Below are 22,757 nucleotides of genomic sequence, written 5' to 3' on the forward strand. Positions count from 1 at the left end.
ATAATACATGGGAGAAAAAAATCTCCAGCACCAGCCAAGCCTGGGGATCCACTCTAAAGCCCAAACCTGACTGCTGAAGGATGCCTAGAAATATCTCACTCTTTGTGTTAGGTACAAAAAAAAAAATACATGGGACACTTGTAGGCACTTTACATTATAGAGAAATGCCTAGAAATGTCCCACACGTTTTGTTAGGGAAAAATACAATACATGGGAGAAATCATTCTCCAGGACCAGCCAAGCCCGGGGACCCACTCTAAAGCCCCACCCTGAGTGCTGAAAAATGCCTAGAAATGTCTCACTCTTTGTGTTAGGTAAAAAAAATGTAAATACATGGGACACTTGCAGGCAGTTTACATTATAGCAAAAATGCCTAGAAAAGTCCCACACGTTTTGTTAGGGGAAAATACAATACATGGGAGAAAAAATTCTCCAGCACCAGCCAAGCCCGGGGACCCACTCTGAAGCCCCACCCTGAATGATGAAGAAAATGCCTAGATATGTCTCACTCTTTGTGTTAGGTAAAAAAAAAAAAAAAATACATGGGACACTTGTAGGAACTTGACATTATAGCAAACATTTCTAGATATGTCCCACACGTTTGGTTAGAGAAAAATACAATACATGGTAGAAAATAATCTCCAGCACAAGCCGAGCCCGGGGACCGACTCTAAAGCCCCACCCTGAGTGCTGACAATGCCTAGAAATGTCTCACTCTATGTGTTATGTAAATAAATACATGGGACACTTGCTAGCACTTCACATTATAGCAAAAATGCCTAGAAATGTCCCAAATGTTTTGTTAGGGAAAAATACAATACATGGGAAATAACATTCTCCAGCACCAGCCAAGCCCGGGGACCCACTCTGAAGCCCCACCCTGAATGATGAAGAAAATGCCTAGATATGTCTCACTCTTTGTGTTAGGTAAAAAAAAAAAAAAAATACATGGGACACTTGCATTCACTTTACATTATAGCAAAAATGCCTAGAAATGTCCCAAATGTTTTGTTAGGGAAAAATACAATACATGGGAGAAAAAATTCTCCAGCACCAGCCAAGCCCGGGGACCCACTCTGAAGCCCCACCCTGAGTGATGAAAAATGCCTAGATATGTCTCACTCTTTGTGCTAGGTAAAAAAAATTAAAAATACATGGGACACTTGTAGTCACTTTATAGTATAGCAAGAATGCCTAGAAATGTCCCAAATGTTTTGTCAGGGAAAAATACAATACATGGTAGAAAAAATTCTCCAGCACCAGCCAAGCCCGGGGAACCACTCTAAAGCCCCACCCTGAGTGCTGAAAAATGCCTAGAAATGTCTCACTCTTTTTGTTATGTAAAAAAATACATGGGACACTTGCAGACACTTCAAATTATAACAAAAATTCCTAGAAATGTCCCAAATGTTTTGTTCAGAAAAAATACAATACATGGGAGAAAAAATTCTACAGCACCAGCCAAGCCAGGGGAGCCACTCTAAAGCCCAACCCTGACTGCTGAAAGTTGCCTAGAAATGTCTCAATCTTCGTGTTATGTAAAAAAATACATGGGACACTTGTAGGCACTTTACATTATAGCAAAAATGCCTAGAAATGTGCCATTCGTTTTGTTAGGGAAAAATACAATACATGGGAAAAAACAATTCTCCAGCACCAGCCAAGCCTGGGGAGCCACTCTAAAGCCCAACCCTGAGTGTTGAAAAATGCCTAGAAATGTCTCACTCTTTGTGTTATGTAAAAAAAATGTCATGGGACACTTGTCGGCACTTTACATTATAGCAAGAATGCCTAGAAATGTCCCAAATGTTTTGTTAGGGAAAAATATAATACATGGGAGAAAAAAATCTCCAGCACCAGCCAAGCCTGGGGATCCACTCTAAAGCCCAAACCTGACTGCTGAAGGATGCCTAGAAATATCTCACTCTTTGTGTTAGGTACAAAAAAAAAAATACATGGGACACTTGTAGGCACTTTACATTATAGAGAAATGCCTAGAAATGTCCCACACGTTTTGTTAGGGAAAAATACAATAGATGGGAGAAATCATTCTCCAGGACCAGCCAAGCCCGGGGACCCACTCTAAAGCCCCACCCTGAGTGCTGAAAAATGCCTAGAAATGTCTCACTCTTTGTGTTAGGTAAAAAAAATGTAAATACATGGGACACTTGCAGGCAGTTTACATTATAGCAAAAATGCCTAGAAAACTCCCACACGTTTTGTTAGGGGAAAATACAATACATGGGAGAAAAAATTCTCCAGCACCAGCCAAGCCCGGGGACCCACTCTGAAGCCCCACCCTGAATGATGAAGAAAATGCCTAGATATGTCTCACTCTTTGTATTAGGTAAAAAAAAAAAAAATAATACATGGGACACTTGTAGGAACTTGACATTATAGCAAACATTTCTAGATATGTCCCACACGTTTGGTTAGAGAAAAATACAATACATGGTAGAAAATAATCTCCAGCACAAGCCGAGCCCGGGGACCGAATCTAAAGCCCCACCCTGAGTGCTGACAATGCCTAGAAATGTCTCACTCATTGTGTTATGTAAATAAATACATGGGACACTTGCAGGCACTTCACATTATAGCAAAAATGCCTAGAAATGTCCCAAATGTTTTGTTAGGGAAAAATACAATACATGGGAAATAACATTCTCCAGCACCAGCCAAGCCCGGGGACCCACTCTGAAGCCCCACCCTGAATGATGAAGAAAATGCCTAGATATGTCTCACTCTTTGTGTTAGGTAAAAAAAAAAAAAAAATACATGGGACACTTGCTAGCACTTCACATTATAGCAAAAATGCCTAGAAATGTCCCAAATGTTTTGTTAGGGAAAAATACAATACATGGGAAATAACATTCTCCAGCACCAGCCAAGCCCGGGGACCCACTCTGAAGCCCCACCCTGAGTGCTGAAAGATGTCTAGAAATATCTCACTCTTTGTACTAGGTAAAAAAATAAAAAATACATGGGACACTTGTAGGCACTTTATTGTATAGAAAGAATGCCTAGAAATGTCCCAAATGTTTTGTCAGGGAAAAATACAATACATGGTAGAAAAAATTCTCCAGCACCAGCCAAGCCCGGGGAACCACTCTAAAGCCCCACCCTGAGTGCTGAAAAATACCTAGAAATGTCTCACTCTTTCTGTTATGTAAAAAAATACATGGGACACTTGTAGGCACTTTACAGTATAACAAAAATGCCCAGAAATCTCCCACACGTTTTGTTAGGGAAAAATACAATACATGGTAGAAAAAATTCTCCAGCACCAGCCAAGCCTGGGGACCCACTCTGAAGCCCCACCCTGAGTGCTGAAAGATGTCTAGAAATATCTCACTCTTTGTACTAGGTAAAAAAATAAAAAATACATGGGACACTTGTAGGCACTTTATTGTATAGAAAGAATGCCTAGAAATGTCCCAAATGTTTTGTCAGGGAAAAATACAATACATGGTAGAAAAAATTCTCCAGCACCAGCCAAGCCCGGGGAACCACTCTAAAGCCCCACCCTGAGTGCTGAAAAATACCTAGAAATGTCTCACTCTTTCTGTTATGTAAAAAAATACATGGGACACTTGTAGGCACTTTACAGTATAACAAAAATGCCCAGAAATCTCCCACACGTTTTGTTAGGGAAAAATACAATACATGGTAGAAAAAATTCTCCAGCACCAGCCAAGCCTGGGGAGCCACTCTAAAGCCCAACCCTGAGTGCTGAAATATGCCTAGAAATGTCTCACTCTTTGTGTTATGTAAAAAAATACATGGGACACTTGTAGGCACTTTACAGTATAACAAAAATGCCTAGAAATCTCCCACACGTTTTGTTAGTGAAAAATACAATACATGAGATAAAAAACCTCCAGCACCAGCCGAGCCCGGGGACCCACTCAAAAGCCCCCACCCTGAGTGTTGAAAAATGCCTAGAAATGTCTCACTCTTTGTGTTATGTAAAAAAAATGTCATGGGACACTTGTCGGCACTTTACATTATAGCAAGAATGCCTAGAAATGTCCCAAATGTTTTGTTAGGGAAAAATATAATACATGGGAGAAAAAAATCTCCAGCACCAGCCAAGCCTGGGGATCCACTCTAAAGCCCAAACCTGACTGCTGAAAAATGCCTAGAAATGTCTCACTCTTTGTGTTAGGTAAAAAAAATGTAAATACATGGGACACTTGTAGGCACTTTACATTATAGAGAAATGCCTAGAAATGTCCCACACGTTTTGTTAGGGAAAAATACAATACATGGGAGAAATCATTCTCCAGGACCAGCCAAGCCCGGGGACCCACTCTAAAGCCCCACCCTGAGTGCTGAAAAATGCCTAGAAATGTCTCACTCTTTGTGTTAGGTAAAAAAAATGTAAATACATGGGACACTTGCAGGCAGTTTACATTATAGCAAAAATGCCTAGAAAACTCCCACACGTTTTGTTAGGGGAAAATACAATACATGGGAGAAAAAATTCTCCAGCACCAGCCAAGCCCGGGGACCCACTCTGAAGCCCCACCCTGAATGATGAAGAAAATGCCTAGATATGTCTCACTCTTTGTATTAGGTAAAAAAAAAAAAAATAATACATGGGACACTTGTAGGAACTTGACATTATAGCAAACATTTCTAGATATGTCCCACACGTTTGGTTAGAGAAAAATACAATACATGGTAGAAAATAATCTCCAGCACAAGCCGAGCCCGGGGACCGAATCTAAAGCCCCACCCTGAGTGCTGACAATGCCTAGAAATGTCTCACTCATTGTGTTATGTAAATAAATACATGGGACACTTGCAGGCACTTCACATTATAGCAAAAATGCCTAGAAATGTCCCAAATGTTTTGTTAGGGAAAAATACAATACATGGGAAATAACATTCTCCAGCACCAGCCAAGCCCGGGGACCCACTCTGAAGCCCCACCCTGAATGATGAAGAAAATGCCTAGATATGTCTCACTCTTTGTGTTAGGTAAAAAAAAAAAAAAAATACATGGGACACTTGCTAGCACTTCACATTATAGCAAAAATGCCTAGAAATGTCCCAAATGTTTTGTTAGGGAAAAATACAATACATGGGAAATAACATTCTCCAGCACCAGCCAAGCCCGGGGACCCACTCTGAAGCCCCACCCTGAGTGCTGAAAGATGTCTAGAAATATCTCACTCTTTGTACTAGGTAAAAAAATAAAAAATACATGGGACACTTGTAGGCACTTTATTGTATAGAAAGAATGCCTAGAAATGTCCCAAATGTTTTGTCAGGGAAAAATACAATACATGGTAGAAAAAATTCTCCAGCACCAGCCAAGCCCGGGGAACCACTCTAAAGCCCCACCCTGAGTGCTGAAAAATGCCTAGAAATGTCTCACTCTTTTTGTTATGTAAAAAAATACATGGGACACTTGCAGACACTTCAAATTATAACAAAAATTCCTAGAAATGTCCCAAATGTTTTGTTCAGAAAAAATACAATACATGGGAGAAAAAATTCTACAGCACCAGCCAAGCCAGGGGAGCCACTCTAAAGCCCAACCCTGACTGCTGAAAGTTGCCTAGAAATGTCTCAATCTTCGTGTTATGTAAAAAAATACATGGGACACTTGTAGGCACTTTACATTATAGCAAAAATGCCTAGAAATGTGCCATTCGTTTTGTTAGGGAAAAATACAATACATGGGAAAAAACAATTCTCCAGCACCAGCCAAGCCTGGGGAGCCACTCTAAAGCCCAACCCTGAGTGTTGAAAAATGCCTAGAAATGTCTCACTCTTTGTGTTATGTAAAAAAAATGTCATGGGACACTTGTCGGCACTTTACATTATAGCAAGAATGCCTAGAAATGTCCCAAATGTTTTGTTAGGGAAAAATATAATACATGGGAGAAAAAAATCTCCAGCACCAGCCAAGCCTGGGGATCCACTCTAAAGCCCAAACCTGACTGCTGAAGGATGCCTAGAAATATCTCACTCTTTGTGTTAGGTACAAAAAAAAAAATACATGGGACACTTGTAGGCACTTTACATTATAGAGAAATGCCTAGAAATGTCCCACACGTTTTGTTAGGGAAAAATACAATAGATGGGAGAAATCATTCTCCAGGACCAGCCAAGCCCGGGGACCCACTCTAAAGCCCCACCCTGAGTGCTGAAAAATGCCTAGAAATGTCTCACTCTTTGTGTTAGGTAAAAAAAATGTAAATACATGGGACACTTGCAGGCAGTTTACATTATAGCAAAAATGCCTAGAAAACTCCCACACGTTTTGTTAGGGGAAAATACAATACATGGGAGAAAAAATTCTCCAGCACCAGCCAAGCCCGGGGACCCACTCTGAAGCCCCACCCTGAATGATGAAGAAAATGCCTAGATATGTCTCACTCTTTGTATTAGGTAAAAAAAAAAAAAATAATACATGGGACACTTGTAGGAACTTGACATTATAGCAAACATTTCTAGATATGTCCCACACGTTTGGTTAGAGAAAAATACAATACATGGTAGAAAATAATCTCCAGCACAAGCCGAGCCCGGGGACCGAATCTAAAGCCCCACCCTGAGTGCTGACAATGCCTAGAAATGTCTCACTCATTGTGTTATGTAAATAAATACATGGGACACTTGCAGGCACTTCACATTATAGCAAAAATGCCTAGAAATGTCCCAAATGTTTTGTTAGGGAAAAATACAATACATGGGAAATAACATTCTCCAGCACCAGCCAAGCCCGGGGACCCACTCTGAAGCCCCACCCTGAATGATGAAGAAAATGCCTAGATATGTCTCACTCTTTGTGTTAGGTAAAAAAAAAAAAAAAATACATGGGACACTTGCTAGCACTTCACATTATAGCAAAAATGCCTAGAAATGTCCCAAATGTTTTGTTAGGGAAAAATACAATACATGGGAAATAACATTCTCCAGCACCAGCCAAGCCCGGGGACCCACTCTGAAGCCCCACCCTGAGTGCTGAAAAATACCTAGAAATGTCTCACTCTTTCTGTTATGTAAAAAAATACATGGGACACTTGTAGGCACTTTACAGTATAACAAAAATGCCCAGAAATCTCCCACACGTTTTGTTAGGGAAAAATACAATACATGGTAGAAAAAATTCTCCAGCACCAGCCAAGCCTGGGGAGCCACTCTAAAGCCCAACCCTGAGTGCTGAAATATGCCTAGAAATGTCTCACTCTTTGTGTTATGTAAAAAAATACATGGGACACTTGTAGGCACTTTACAGTATAACAAAAATGCCTAGAAATCTCCCACACGTTTTGTTAGTGAAAAATACAATACATGAGATAAAAAACCTCCAGCACCAGCCGAGCCCGGGGACCCACTCAAAAGCCCCCACCCTGAGTGTTGAAAAATGCCTAGAAATGTCTCACTCTTTGTGTTATGTAAAAAAAATGTCATGGGACACTTGTCGGCACTTTACATTATAGCAAGAATGCCTAGAAATGTCCCAAATGTTTTGTTAGGGAAAAATATAATACATGGGAGAAAAAAATCTCCAGCACCAGCCAAGCCTGGGGATCCACTCTAAAGCCCAAACCTGACTGCTGAAAAATGCCTAGAAATGTCTCACTCTTTGTGTTAGGTAAAAAAAATGTAAATACATGGGACACTTGTAGGCACTTTACATTATAGAGAAATGCCTAGAAATGTCCCACACGTTTTGTTAGGGAAAAATACAATACATGGGAGAAATCATTCTCCAGGACCAGCCAAGCCCGGGGACCCACTCTAAAGCCCCACCCTGAGTGCTGAAAAATGCCTAGAAATGTCTCACTCTTTGTGTTAGGTAAAAAAAATGTAAATACATGGGACACTTGCAGGCAGTTTACATTATAGCAAAAATGCCTAGAAAAGTCCCACACGTTTTGTTAGGGGAAAATACAATACATGGGAGAAAAAATTCTCCAGCACCAGCCAAGCCCGGGGACCCACTCTGAAGCCCCACCCTGAATGATGAAGAAAATGCCTAGATATGTCTCACTCTTTGTGTTAGGTAAAAAAAAAAAAAAAATACATGGGACACTTGTAGGCACTTTACATTATAGCAAAAATGACTAGAAATGTCCCATTCGTTTTGTTAGGGAAAAATACAATACATGGGAAAAAACAATTCTCCAGCACCAGCCAAGCCTGGGGAGCCACTCTAAAGCCCAACCCTGAGTGTTGAAAAATGCCTAGAAATGTCTCACTCTTTGTGTTATGTAAAAAAAATGACATGGGACACTTGTAGGCACTTTACATTATAGCAAGAATGCCTAGAAATGTCCCAAATGTTTTGTTAGGGAAAAATATAATACACGGGAGAAAAAAATCTCCAGCACCAGCCAAGCCTGGGGATCCAATCTAAAGCCCAAGCCTGACTGCTGAAAGATGCCTAGAAATATCTCACTCTTTGTGTTAGGTACAAAAAAAAAAAATACATGGGACACTTGTAGGCACTTTACATTATAGAGAAATGCCTAGAAATGTCCCACACGTTTTGTTAGGGAAAAATACAATACATGGGAGAAATCATTCTCCAGGACCAGCCAAGCCCGGGGACCCACTCTAAAGCCCCACCCTGAGTGCTGAAAAATGCCTAGAAATGTCTCACTCTTTGTGTTAGGTAAAAAAAATTTAAATACATGGGACACTTGCAGGCAGTTTACATTATAGCAAAAATGCCTAGAAAAGTCCCACACGTTTTGTTAGGGGAAAATACAATACATGGGAGAAAAAATTCTCCAGCACCAGCCAAGCCCGGGGACCCACTCTGAAGCCCCACCCTGAATGATGAAGAAAATGCCTAGATATGTCTCACTCTTTGTGTTAGGTAAAAAAAAAAAAAAAAAATACATGGGACACTTGTACGAACTTGACATTATAGCAAACATTTCTAGATATGTCCCACACGTTTGGTTAGAGAAAAATACAATACATGGTAGAAAATAATCTCCAGCACAAGCCGAGCCCGGGGACCGACTCTAAAGCCCCACCCTGAGTGCTGACAATGCCTAGAAATGTCTCACTCTTTGTGTTATGTAAATAAATACATCGGACACTTGTTAGCACTTCACATTATAGCAAAAATGCCTAGAAATGTCCCAAATGTTTTGTTAGGGAAAAATACAATACATGGGAAATAACATTCTCCAGCACCAGCCAAGCCCGGGGACCCACTCTGAAGCCCCACCCTGAGTGCTGAAAGATGTCTAGAAATATCTCACTCTTTGTACTAGGTAAAAAAATAAAAAATACATGGGACACTTGTAGGCACTTTATTGTATAGCAAGAATGCCTAGAAATGTCCCAAATGTTTTGTCAGGGAAAAATACAATACATGGTAGAAAAAATTCTCCAGCACCAGCCAAGCCCGGGGAACCACTCTAAAGCCCCACCCTGAGTGCTGAAAAATACCTAGAAATGTCTCACTCTTTCTGTTATGTAAAAAAATACATGGGACACTTGTAGTCACTTTACAGTATAACAAAAATGCCTAGAAATCTCCCACACGTTTTGTTAGGGAAAAATACAATACATGGTAGAAAAAATTCTCCAGCACCAGCCAAGCCCGGGGACCCACTCTAAAGACCCCACCCTGAGTGCTGAAAAATGCCTAGATATGTCTCACTGTTTGTGTTAGGTAAAAAAAATAAAAATACATGGGACACTTGTAGACACTTTACAGTGTAGCAAATATTCCTCTAAATGTCCCACACATTTTGTTAAGGGAAAATACAATACATGGGAGAAAAAATTCTCCAGCACCAGCCAAGCCCGGGGTCCCACTCTGAAGCACTACCCTGAGTGATGAAAAATGCCTAGATATGTCTCACTCTTTGTGTTAGGTAAAAAAGTACATGGGACACTTGTAGGCACTTTACAGTACAGCAAAAATGCCTCGAAATGTCCCACACGTTTTGTTATTGAAAAATACAATACATGGGAGAAAAAAATCTCCAGCACCAGCAGAGCCTGGGGAGCCACTCTAAAGCCCAAACCTGACTGCTGAAAGATGCCTAGAAATATCTCACTCTTTGTGCTAGGTAAAAAAATTTAAAATACATGGGACACTTGTACACACTTTATAGTATAGCAAAATGCCTAGAAATGTTCCACACGTTTTGTTAGGGGAAAATACAATACATGGAAAAAAACAATTCTCCAGCACCAGCCAAGCCTGGGGAGCCACTCTAAAGCCCAAACCTGACTGCTGAAAGAAGCCTAGAAATATCTCAGTCTTTGTCTTAGGTAAAAAAAAATTAAATACATGGGACACTTGCAGGCAGTTTACATTATAGCAAAAATGCCTAGAAAAGTCCCACACGTTTTGTTAGGGGAAAATACAATACATGGGAGAAAAAATTCTCCAGCACCAGCTAAGCCCGGGGACCCACTCTGAAGCCCCACCCTGAATGATGAAGAAAATGCCTAGATATGTCTCACTCTTTGTGTTAGGTAAAAAAAAAAAAAAATACATGGGACACTTGCAGGCACTTTACATTATAGCAAAAATGCCTAGAAAAGTCCCACACGTTTTGTTAGGGGAAAATACAATACACGGGAGAAAAAATTCTGCAGCACCAGCCAAGCCCGGGGACCCACTCTGAAGCCCCACCCTGAGTGATGAAAAATTCCTAGATATGTCTCACTCTTTGTGCTAGGTAAAAAAAATTTAAAATACATGGGACACTTGTAGTCACTTTATAGTATAGCAAGAATGCCTAGAAATGTCCCAAATGTTTTGTCAGGGAAAAATACAATACATGGTAGAAAAAATTCTCCAGCACCAGCCAAGCCCGGGGAACCACTCTAAAGCCCCACCCTGAGTGCTGAAAAATGCCTAGAAATGTCTCACTCTTTTTGTTATGTAAAAAATACATGGGACAGTTGTAGGCACTTTACATTACAGCAAAAATGCATGGAAATGTCCCAAACGTTTGGTTGGGACAAATACAATACATGGGAGGAAAAAATGTCCACCACCAGTCGAGTCCCGGGACCCACTCTAAAGGCCTACCCTTAGTCCTAAAAAATGCCTAAAAATGTCTCACTCTTTGTTTAGGGAAAAATATACATGGGACACTTGTAGGAACTTGACATTATAGCAAACATTTCTAGATATGTCCCACACGTTTGGTTAGAGAAAAATACAATACATGGTAGAAAATAATCTCCAGCACCAGCCGAGCCCGGGGACCGACTCTAAAGCCCCACCCTGAGTGCTGACAATGCCTAGAAATGTCTCACTCTTTGTGTTATGTAAAAAAATACATGGGACAGTTGTAGGCACTTTACATTATAGCAAAAATGCATGGAAATGTCCCAAACGTTTGGTTAGGGAAAAATACAATACATGGGAAATAACATTCTCCAGCACCAGCCAAGCCCGGGGACCCACTCTGAAGCCCCACCCTGAGTGCTGAAAGATGTCTAGAAATATCTCACACTTTGTGCTAGGCAAAAAAATAAAAAATACATGGGACACTTGTAGGCACTTTATTGTATAGCAAGAATGCCTAAAAATGTCCCAAATGTTTTGTCAGGGAAAAATACAATACATGAGATAAAAAACCTCCAGCACCAGCCGAGCCCGGGGACCCACTCTAAAGCCACCACCCTGATTGCTGAAAAATGCCTAGATATGTCTCACTGTTTGTGTTAGGTAAAAAAAATAAAAATACATGGGACACTTGTAGACACTTTACAGTTTAGCAAATATTCCTCTAAATGTCCCACACATTTTGTTAAGGGAAAATACAATACATGGGAGAAAAAATTCTCCAGCACCAGCCAAGCCCGGGAACCCACTCTGAAGCACTACCCTGAGTGATGAAAAATGCCTAGATATTTCTCACTCTTTGTGTTAGGTAAAAAAGTACATGGGACACTTGTAGGCACTTTACAGTACAGCAAAAATGCCTCGAAATGTCCCACACGTTTTGTTATTGAAAAATACAATACATGGGAGAAAAAAATCTCCAGCACCAGCCAAGCCTGGGGACCCACTCTGAAGCCCAACCCTGAGTACTGAAAATTCCTAGAAATGTCTCACTCTTTGTGTGAGGAAAAAAAATACATGGGACACTAGAAATGTCATACACGTTTCGTTAGGGAAAAATACAATACATGGGAGAAAAAAGTTATGCTCCAGCCGAGCTCGGGGAACCACTTTAAAGCCCAACCCTGAGTGCTGAAAAATGCCTAAAAATGTCTCACTCTTTGTGTTAGGTAAAAAAAAAAAAAAAAAAACATGGGACACTTGTAGGCACTTTAAAGTATAGCAAGAATGCCTAGAAATGTCCCAAATGTTTTGTCAGGGAAAAATACAATACATGGGAGAAAAAATTCTCCAGCACCAGCTAAGCCCGTGGACCCACTCTAAAGCCCCTCCCTGAGTGCTGACAATGTCTAGAAATGTCTCACTCTTAGTGTATGGGAAACATATAATACAATACATGGGACACTTGTAGTTACTTTACATTATAGCAAAAATCCCTAAAAATGTCCCAAACGTTTGGTTAGGAAAATACAATACATGGGAGATAAAACCTCCAGCACCAGCCACGGCAGGGGACCCACTCTAAAGCCCCCACTCTGTGTGCTGAAAATGCCTAAAAATGTCTCACTCTTTGTCTTAGTGAAAAATACAATTCATGGGTCACTACTAGTCACTTTACATTATGGCAAAATGCCTACAAATGTCCCACACGTTTGGCTAGGGAAAAAAACAATGCATGGGATAAAAAACCTCCAGCACCAGCAGAGCTCGGGGACTTACTCTAAAGCCCCCACCCTGAGTGCTGACAATGACTAGAAATGTCTCACTCTTTGTGTTATGTAAAAAAATACATGGGACAGTTGTAGGCACTTTACATTACAGCAAAAATGCATGGAAATGTCCCAAATGTTTGGTTGGGACAAATACAATACATGGGAGGAAAAAATTTCTCCACCACCAGTCGAGTCCCGGGACCCACTCTAAAGGCCTACCCTTAGTCCTAAAAAATGCCTAAAAATGTCTCACTCTTTGTTTAGGGAAAAATAGACATGGGACACTTGTAGGAACTTGACATTATAGCAAACATTTCTAGATATGTCCCACACGTTTGGTTAGAGAAAAATATAATACATGGTAGAAAATAATCTCCAGCACCAGCCGAGCCCGGGGACCAACTCTAAAGCCCCACCCTGAGTGCTGACAATGCCTAGAAATGTCTCACTCTTTGTGTTATTTAAAAAAATACATGGGACAGTTGTAGGCACTTTACATTATAGCAAAAATGCATGGAAATGTCCCAAACGTTTGGTTGGGACAGATACAATACATGGGAGAAAAAAATCTCCACCGCAAGCTAAGGCCGGGGACCGACTCTAAAGCATCACCCTGAGTGCTGAAAAATGCCTTGAAATGTGTCACTCTTTGTGTTAGGGAAAAATAAAATACAATACATGGGACACTTGTAGGCATTTTACATTATAGCAAATTGCCTAGAAATGTCCCACACGTTTGGTTAGCGAAAAATACAATACATGGGAGGAAAAACTTATGCTCCAGCCGAGCTCGGGGAACCACTTTAAAGCCCCCACCCTGAGTGCTGAAAATGCCTAGATATGTCTCACTCTTTGTGTTAGGTAAAAAAAAAAAAAAAAATACATGGGACACTTGTAGGAACTTGACATTATAGCAAACATTTCTAGATATGTCCCACACGTTTGGTTAGAGAAAAATACAATACATGGTAGAAAATAATCTCCAGCACAAGCCGAGCCCGGGGACCGACTCTAAAGCCCCACCCTGAGTGCTGACAATGCCTAGAAATGTCTCACTCTTTGTGTTATGTAAATAAATACATGGGACACTTGCAGGCACTTCACATTATAGCAAAAATGCCTAGAAATGTCCCAAATGTTTTGTTAGGGAAAAATACAATACATGGGAAATAACATTCTCCAGCACCAGCCAAGCCCGGGGACCCACTCTGAAGCCCCACCCTGAGTGCTGAAAGATGTCTAGAAATATCTCACTCTTTGTGCTAGGTAAAAAAATAAAAAATACATGGGACACTTGTAGGCACTTTATTGTATAGCAAGAATGCCTAAAAATGTCCCAAATGTTTTGTCAGGGAAAAATACAATACATGAGATAAAAAACCTCCAGCACCAACCGAGCCCGGGGACCCACTCTAAAGCCCCCACCCTGAGTGCTGAAAAATGCCTAGATATGTCTCACTGTTTGTGTTAGGTAAAAAAAATAAAAATACATGGGACACTTGTAGACACTTTACAGTGTAGCAAGTATTCCTCTAAATGTCCCACACATTTTGTTAAGGGAAAATACAATACATGGGAGAAAAAATTCTCCAGCACCAGCCAAGCCCGGGGACCCACTCTGAAGCACTACCCTGAGTGATGAAAAATGCCTAGATATTTCTCACTCTTTGTGTTAGGTAAAAAAGTACATGGGACACTTGTAGGCACTTTACAGTACAGCAAAAATGCCTCGAAATGTCCCAAATGTTTTGTTCAGAAAAAATACAATACATGGGAGAAAAAATTCTACAGCACCAGCCAAGCCAGGGGAGCCACTCTAAAGCACAACCCTGACTGCTGAAAGTTGCCTAGAAATGTCTCAATCTTCGTGTTATGTAAAAAAATACATGGGACACTTGTAGGCACTTTACATTATAGCAAAAATGCCTAGAAATGTCCCATTCGTTTTGTTAGGGAAAAATACAATACATGGGAAAAAACAATTCTCCAGCACGAGCCAAGCCTGGGGAGCCTCTCTAAAGCCCAACCCTGAGTGTTGAAAAATGCCTAGAAATGTCTCACTCTTTGTGTTATGTAAAAAAAATGTCATGGGACACTTGTCGGCACTTTACATTATAGCAAGAATGCCTAGAAATGTCCCAAATGTTTTGTTAGGGAAAAATATAATACATGGGAGAAAAAAATCTCCAGCACCAGCCAAGCCTGGGGAGCCACTCTAAAGCCCAAACCTGACTGCTGAAGGATGCCTAGAAATATCTCACTCTTTGTGTTAGGTACAAAAAAAAAAATACATGGGACACTTGTAGGCACTTTACATTATAGAGAAATGCCTAGAAATGTCCCACACGTTTTGTTAGGGAAAAATACAATAGATGGGAGAAATCATTCTCCAGGACCAGCCAAGCCCGGGGACCCACTCTAAAGCCCCACCCTGAGTGCTGAAAAATGCCTAGAAATGTCTCACTCTTTGTGTTAGGTAAAAAAAATGTAAATACATGGGACACTTGCAGGCAGTTTACATTATAGCAAAAATGCCTAGAAAAGTCCCACACGTTTTGTTAGGGGAAAATACAATACATGGGAGAAAAAATTCTCCAGCACCAGCCAAGCCCGGGGACCCACTCTGAAGCCCCACCCTGAATGATGAAGAAAATGCCTAGATATGTCTCACTCTTTGTGTTAGGTAAAAAAAAAAAAAATAATACATGGGACACTTGTAGGAACTTGACATTATAGCAAACATTTCTAGATATGTCCCACACGTTTGGTTAGAGAATATACAATACATGGTAGAAAATAATCTCCAGCACAAGCCGAGCCCGGGGACCGACTCTAAAGCCCCACCCTGAGTGCTGACAATGCCTAGAAATGTCTCACTCATTGTGTTATGTAAATAAATACATGGGACACTTGCAGGCACTTCACATTATAGCAAAAATGCCTAGAAATGTCCCAAATGTTTTGTTAGGGAAAAATACAATACATGGGAAATAACATTCTCCAGCACCAGCCAAGCCCGGGGACCCACTCTGAAGCCCCACCCTGAATGATGAAGAAAATGCCTAGATATGTCTCACTCTTTGTGTTAGGTAAAAAAAAAAAAAAAATACATGGGACACTTGCAGGCACTTTACATTATAGCAAAAATGCCTAGAAATGTCCCAAATGTTTTGTTAGGGAAAAATACAATACATGGGAGAAAAAATTCTCCAGCACCAGCCAAGCCCGGGGACCCACTCTGAAGCCCCACCCTGAGTGATGAAAAATGCCTAGATATGTCTCACTCTTTGTGCTAGGTAAAAAAAATTAAAAATACATGGGACACTTGTAGTCACTTTATAGTATAGCAAGAATGCCTAGAAATGTCCCAAATGTTTTGTCAGGGAAAAATACAATACATGGTAGAAAAAATTCTCCAGCACCAGCCAAGCCCGGGGAACCACTCTAAAGCCCCACCCTGAGTGCTGAAAAATGCCTTGAAATGTCTCACTCTTTTTGTTATGTAAAAAAATACATGGGACACTTGCAGACACTTCAAATTATAACAAAAATTCCTAGAAATGTCCCAAATGTTTTGTTCAGAAAAAATACAATACATGGGAGAAAAAATTCTACAGCACCAGCCAAGCCAGGGGAGCCACTCTAAAGCCCAACCCTGACTGCTGAAAGTTGCCTAGAAATGTCTCAATCTTCGTGTTATGTAAAAAAATACATGGGACACTTGTAGGCACTTTACATTATAGCAAAAATGCCTAGAAATGTGCCATTCGTTTTGTTAGGGAAAAATACAATACATGGGAAAAAACAATTCTCCAGCACCAGCCAAGCCTGGGGAGCCACTCTAAAGCCCAACCCTGAGTGTTGAAAAATGCCTAGAAATGTCTCACTCTTTGTGTTATGTAAAAAAAATGTCATGGGACACTTGTCGGCACTTTACATTATAGCAAGAATGCCTAGAAATGTCCCAAATGTTTTGTTAGGGAAAAATATAATACATGGGAGAAAAAAATCTCCAGCACCAGCCAAGCCTGGGGATCCACTCTAAAGCCCAAACCTGACTGCTGAAGGATGCCTAGAAATATCTCACTCTTTGTGTTAGGTACAAAAAAAAAAATACATGGGACACTTGTAGGCACTTTACATTATAGAGAAATGCCTAGAAATGTCCCACACGTTTTGTTAGGGAAAAATACAATACATGGGAGAAATCATTCTCCAGGACCAGCCAAGCCCGGGGACCCACTCTAAAGCCCCACCCTGAGTGCTGAAAAATGCCTAGAAATGTCTCACTCTTTGTGTTAGGTAAAAAAAATGTAAATACATGGGACACTTGCAGGCAGTTTACATTATAGCAAAAATGCCTAGAAAAGTCCCACACGTTTTGTTAGGGGAAAATACAATACATGGGAGAAAAAATTCTCCAGCACCAGCCAAGCCCGGGGACCCACTCTGAAGCCCCACCCTGAATGATGAAGAAAATGCCTAGATATGTCTCACTCTTTGTGTTAGGTAAAAAAAAAAAAAAAATACATGGGACACTTGTAGGAACTTGACATTATAGCAAACATTTCTAGATATGTCCCACACGTTTGGTTAGAGAAAAATACAATACATGGTAGAAAATAATCTCCAGCACAAGCCGAGCCCGGGGACCGACTCTAAAGCCCCACCCTGAGTGCTGACAATGCCTAGAAATGTCTCACTCTATGTGTTATGTAAATAAATACATGGGACACTTGCTAGCACTTCACATTATAGCAAAAATGCCTAGAAATGTCCCAAATGTTTTGTTAGGGAAAAATACAATACATGGGAAATAACATTCTCCAGCACCAGCCAAGCCCGGGGACCCACTCTGAAGCCCCACCCTGAATGATGAAGAAAATGCCTAGATATGTCTCACTCTTTGTGTTAGGTAAAAAAAAAAAAAAAATACATGGGACACTTGCATTCACTTTACATTATAGCAAAAATGCCTAGAAATGTCCCAAATGTTTTGTTAGGGAAAAATACAATACATGGGAGAAAAAATTCTCCAGCACCAGCCAAGCCCGGGGACCCACTCTGAAGCCCCACCCTGAGTGATGAAAAATGCCTAGATATGTCTCACTCTTTGTGCTAGGTAAAAAAAATTAAAAATACATGGGACACTTGTAGTCACTTTATAGTATAGCAAGAATGCCTAGAAATGTCCCAAATGTTTTGTCAGGGAAAAATACAATACATGGTAGAAAAAATTCTCCAGCACCAGCCAAGCCCGGGGAACCACTCTAAAGCCCCACCCTGAGTGCTGAAAAATGCCTAGAAATGTCTCACTCTTTTTGTTATGTAAAAAAATACATGGGACACTTGCAGACACTTCAAATTATAACAAAAATTCCTAGAAATGTCCCAAATGTTTTGTTCAGAAAAAATACAATACATGGGAGAAAAAATTCTACAGCACCAGCCAAGCCAGGGGAGCCACTCTAAAGCCCAACCCTGACTGCTGAAAGTTGCCTAGAAATGTCTCAATCTTCGTGTTATGTAAAAAAATACATGGGACACTTGTAGGCACTTTACATTATAGCAAAAATGCCTAGAAATGTGCCATTCGTTTTGTTAGGGAAAAATACAATACATGGGAAAAAACAATTCTCCAGCACCAGCCAAGCCTGGGGAGCCACTCTAAAGCCCAACCCTGAGTGTTGAAAAATGCCTAGAAATGTCTCACTCTTTGTGTTATGTAAAAAAAATGTCATGGGACACTTGTCGGCACTTTACATTATAGCAAGAATGCCTAGAAATGTCCCAAATGTTTTGTTAGGGAAAAATATAATACATGGGAGAAAAAAATCTCCAGCACCAGCCAAGCCTGGGGATCCACTCTAAAGCCCAAACCTGACTGCTGAAGGATGCCTAGAAATATCTCACTCTTTGTGTTAGGTACAAAAAAAAAAATACATGGGACACTTGTAGGCACTTTACATTATAGAGAAATGCCTAGAAATGTCCCACACGTTTTGTTAGGGAAAAATACAATAGATGGGAGAAATCATTCTCCAGGACCAGCCAAGCCCGGGGACCCACTCTAAAGCCCCACCCTGAGTGCTGAAAAATGCCTAGAAATGTCTCACTCTTTGTGTTAGGTAAAAAAAATGTAAATACATGGGACACTTGCAGGCAGTTTACATTATAGCAAAAATGCCTAGAAAACTCCCACACGTTTTGTTAGGGGAAAATACAATACATGGGAGAAAAAATTCTCCAGCACCAGCCAAGCCCGGGGACCCACTCTGAAGCCCCACCCTGAATGATGAAGAAAATGCCTAGATATGTCTCACTCTTTGTATTAGGTAAAAAAAAAAAAAATAATACATGGGACACTTGTAGGAACTTGACATTATAGCAAACATTTCTAGATATGTCCCACACGTTTGGTTAGAGAAAAATACAATACATGGTAGAAAATAATCTCCAGCACAAGCCGAGCCCGGGGACCGAATCTAAAGCCCCACCCTGAGTGCTGACAATGCCTAGAAATGTCTCACTCATTGTGTTATGTAAATAAATACATGGGACACTTGCAGGCACTTCACATTATAGCAAAAATGCCTAGAAATGTCCCAAATGTTTTGTTAGGGAAAAATACAATACATGGGAAATAACATTCTCCAGCACCAGCCAAGCCCGGGGACCCACTCTGAAGCCCCACCCTGAATGATGAAGAAAATGCCTAGATATGTCTCACTCTTTGTGTTAGGTAAAAAAAAAAAAAAAATACATGGGACACTTGCTAGCACTTCACATTATAGCAAAAATGCCTAGAAATGTCCCAAATGTTTTGTTAGGGAAAAATACAATACATGGGAAATAACATTCTCCAGCACCAGCCAAGCCCGGGGACCCACTCTGAAGCCCCACCCTGAGTGCTGAAAGATGTCTAGAAATATCTCACTCTTTGTACTAGGTAAAAAAATAAAAAATACATGGGACACTTGTAGGCACTTTATTGTATAGAAAGAATGCCTAGAAATGTCCCAAATGTTTTGTCAGGGAAAAATACAATACATGGTAGAAAAAATTCTCCAGCACCAGCCAAGCCCGGGGAACCACTCTAAAGCCCCACCCTGAGTGCTGAAAAATACCTAGAAATGTCTCACTCTTTCTGTTATGTAAAAAAATACATGGGACACTTGTAGGCACTTTACAGTATAACAAAAATGCCCAGAAATCTCCCACACGTTTTGTTAGGGAAAAATACAATACATGGTAGAAAAAATTCTCCAGCACCAGCCAAGCCTGGGGACCCACTCTGAAGCCCCACCCTGAGTGCTGAAAGATGTCTAGAAATATCTCACTCTTTGTACTAGGTAAAAAAATAAAAAATACATGGGACACTTGTAGGCACTTTATTGTATAGAAAGAATGCCTAGAAATGTCCCAAATGTTTTGTCAGGGAAAAATACAATACATGGTAGAAAAAATTCTCCAGCACCAGCCAAGCCCGGGGAACCACTCTAAAGCCCCACCCTGAGTGCTGAAAAATACCTAGAAATGTCTCACTCTTTCTGTTATGTAAAAAAATACATGGGACACTTGTAGGCACTTTACAGTATAACAAAAATGCCCAGAAATCTCCCACACGTTTTGTTAGGGAAAAATACAATACATGGTAGAAAAAATTCTCCAGCACCAGCCAAGCCTGGGGAGCCACTCTAAAGCCCAACCCTGAGTGCTGAAATATGCCTAGAAATGTCTCACTCTTTGTGTTATGTAAAAAAATACATGGGACACTTGTAGGCACTTTACAGTATAACAAAAATGCCTAGAAATCTCCCACACGTTTTGTTAGTGAAAAATACAATACATGAGATAAAAAACCTCCAGCACCAGCCGAGCCCGGGGACCCACTCAAAAGCCCCCACCCTGAGTGTTGAAAAATGCCTAGAAATGTCTCACTCTTTGTGTTATGTAAAAAAAATGTCATGGGACACTTGTCGGCACTTTACATTATAGCAAGAATGCCTAGAAATGTCCCAAATGTTTTGTTAGGGAAAAATATAATACATGGGAGAAAAAAATCTCCAGCACCAGCCAAGCCTGGGGATCCACTCTAAAGCCCAAACCTGACTGCTGAAAAATGCCTAGAAATGTCTCACTCTTTGTGTTAGGTAAAAAAAATGTAAATACATGGGACACTTGTAGGCACTTTACATTATAGAGAAATGCCTAGAAATGTCCCACACGTTTTGTTAGGGAAAAATACAATACATGGGAGAAATCATTCTCCAGGACCAGCCAAGCCCGGGGACCCACTCTAAAGCCCCACCCTGAGTGCTGAAAAATGCCTAGAAATGTCTCACTCTTTGTGTTAGGTAAAAAAAATGTAAATACATGGGACACTTGCAGGCAGTTTACATTATAGCAAAAATGCCTAGAAAACTCCCACACGTTTTGTTAGGGGAAAATACAATACATGGGAGAAAAAATTCTCCAGCACCAGCCAAGCCCGGGGACCCACTCTGAAGCCCCACCCTGAATGATGAAGAAAATGCCTAGATATGTCTCACTCTTTGTATTAGGTAAAAAAAAAAAAAATAATACATGGGACACTTGTAGGAACTTGACATTATAGCAAACATTTCTAGATATGTCCCACACGTTTGGTTAGAGAAAAATACAATACATGGTAGAAAATAATCTCCAGCACAAGCCGAGCCCGGGGACCGAATCTAAAGCCCCACCCTGAGTGCTGACAATGCCTAGAAATGTCTCACTCATTGTGTTATGTAAATAAATACATGGGACACTTGCAGGCACTTCACATTATAGCAAAAATGCCTAGAAATGTCCCAAATGTTTTGTTAGGGAAAAATACAATACATGGGAAATAACATTCTCCAGCACCAGCCAAGCCCGGGGACCCACTCTGAAGCCCCACCCTGAATGATGAAGAAAATGCCTAGATATGTCTCACTCTTTGTGTTAGGTAAAAAAAAAAAAAAAATACATGGGACACTTGCTAGCACTTCACATTATAGCAAAAATGCCTAGAAATGTCCCAAATGTTTTGTTAGGGAAAAATACAATACATGGGAAATAACATTCTCCAGCACCAGCCAAGCCCGGGGACCCACTCTGAAGCCCCACCCTGAGTGCTGAAAGATGTCTAGAAATATCTCACTCTTTGTACTAGGTAAAAAAATAAAAAATACATGGGACACTTGTAGGCACTTTATTGTATAGAAAGAATGCCTAGAAATGTCCCAAATGTTTTGTCAGGGAAAAATACAATACATGGTAGAAAAAATTCTCCAGCACCAGCCAAGCCCGGGGAACCACTCTAAAGCCCCACCCTGAGTGCTGAAAAATGCCTAGAAATGTCTCACTCTTTTTGTTATGTAAAAAAATACATGGGACACTTGCAGACACTTCAAATTATAACAAAAATTCCTAGAAATGTCCCAAATGTTTTGTTCAGAAAAAATACAATACATGGGAGAAAAAATTCTACAGCACCAGCCAAGCCAGGGGAGCCACTCTAAAGCCCAACCCTGACTGCTGAAAGTTGCCTAGAAATGTCTCAATCTTCGTGTTATGTAAAAAAATACATGGGACACTTGTAGGCACTTTACATTATAGCAAAAATGCCTAGAAATGTGCCATTCGTTTTGTTAGGGAAAAATACAATACATGGGAAAAAACAATTCTCCAGCACCAGCCAAGCCTGGGGAGCCACTCTAAAGCCCAACCCTGAGTGTTGAAAAATGCCTAGAAATGTCTCACTCTTTGTGTTATGTAAAAAAAATGTCATGGGACACTTGTCGGCACTTTACATTATAGCAAGAATGCCTAGAAATGTCCCAAATGTTTTGTTAGGGAAAAATATAATACATGGGAGAAAAAAATCTCCAGCACCAGCCAAGCCTGGGGATCCACTCTAAAGCCCAAACCTGACTGCTGAAGGATGCCTAGAAATATCTCACTCTTTG

At 40.6% G+C, this 22,757-nt stretch overlaps 1 pseudogene; it reads left to right on the top strand.

Moving 5' to 3' along the window:
• The window catches only part of LOC128446373 (piggyBac transposable element-derived protein 3-like), a 132,581-nt pseudogene that overhangs the window by 73,343 nt on the left and 36,481 nt on the right, over nt 1-22,757 (top strand).

This window comes from Pleuronectes platessa, chromosome 8 (genome assembly GCF_947347685.1).
Source record: "Pleuronectes platessa chromosome 8, fPlePla1.1, whole genome shotgun sequence".
Taxonomy (NCBI): Eukaryota; Metazoa; Chordata; class Actinopteri; order Pleuronectiformes; family Pleuronectidae; genus Pleuronectes; species Pleuronectes platessa.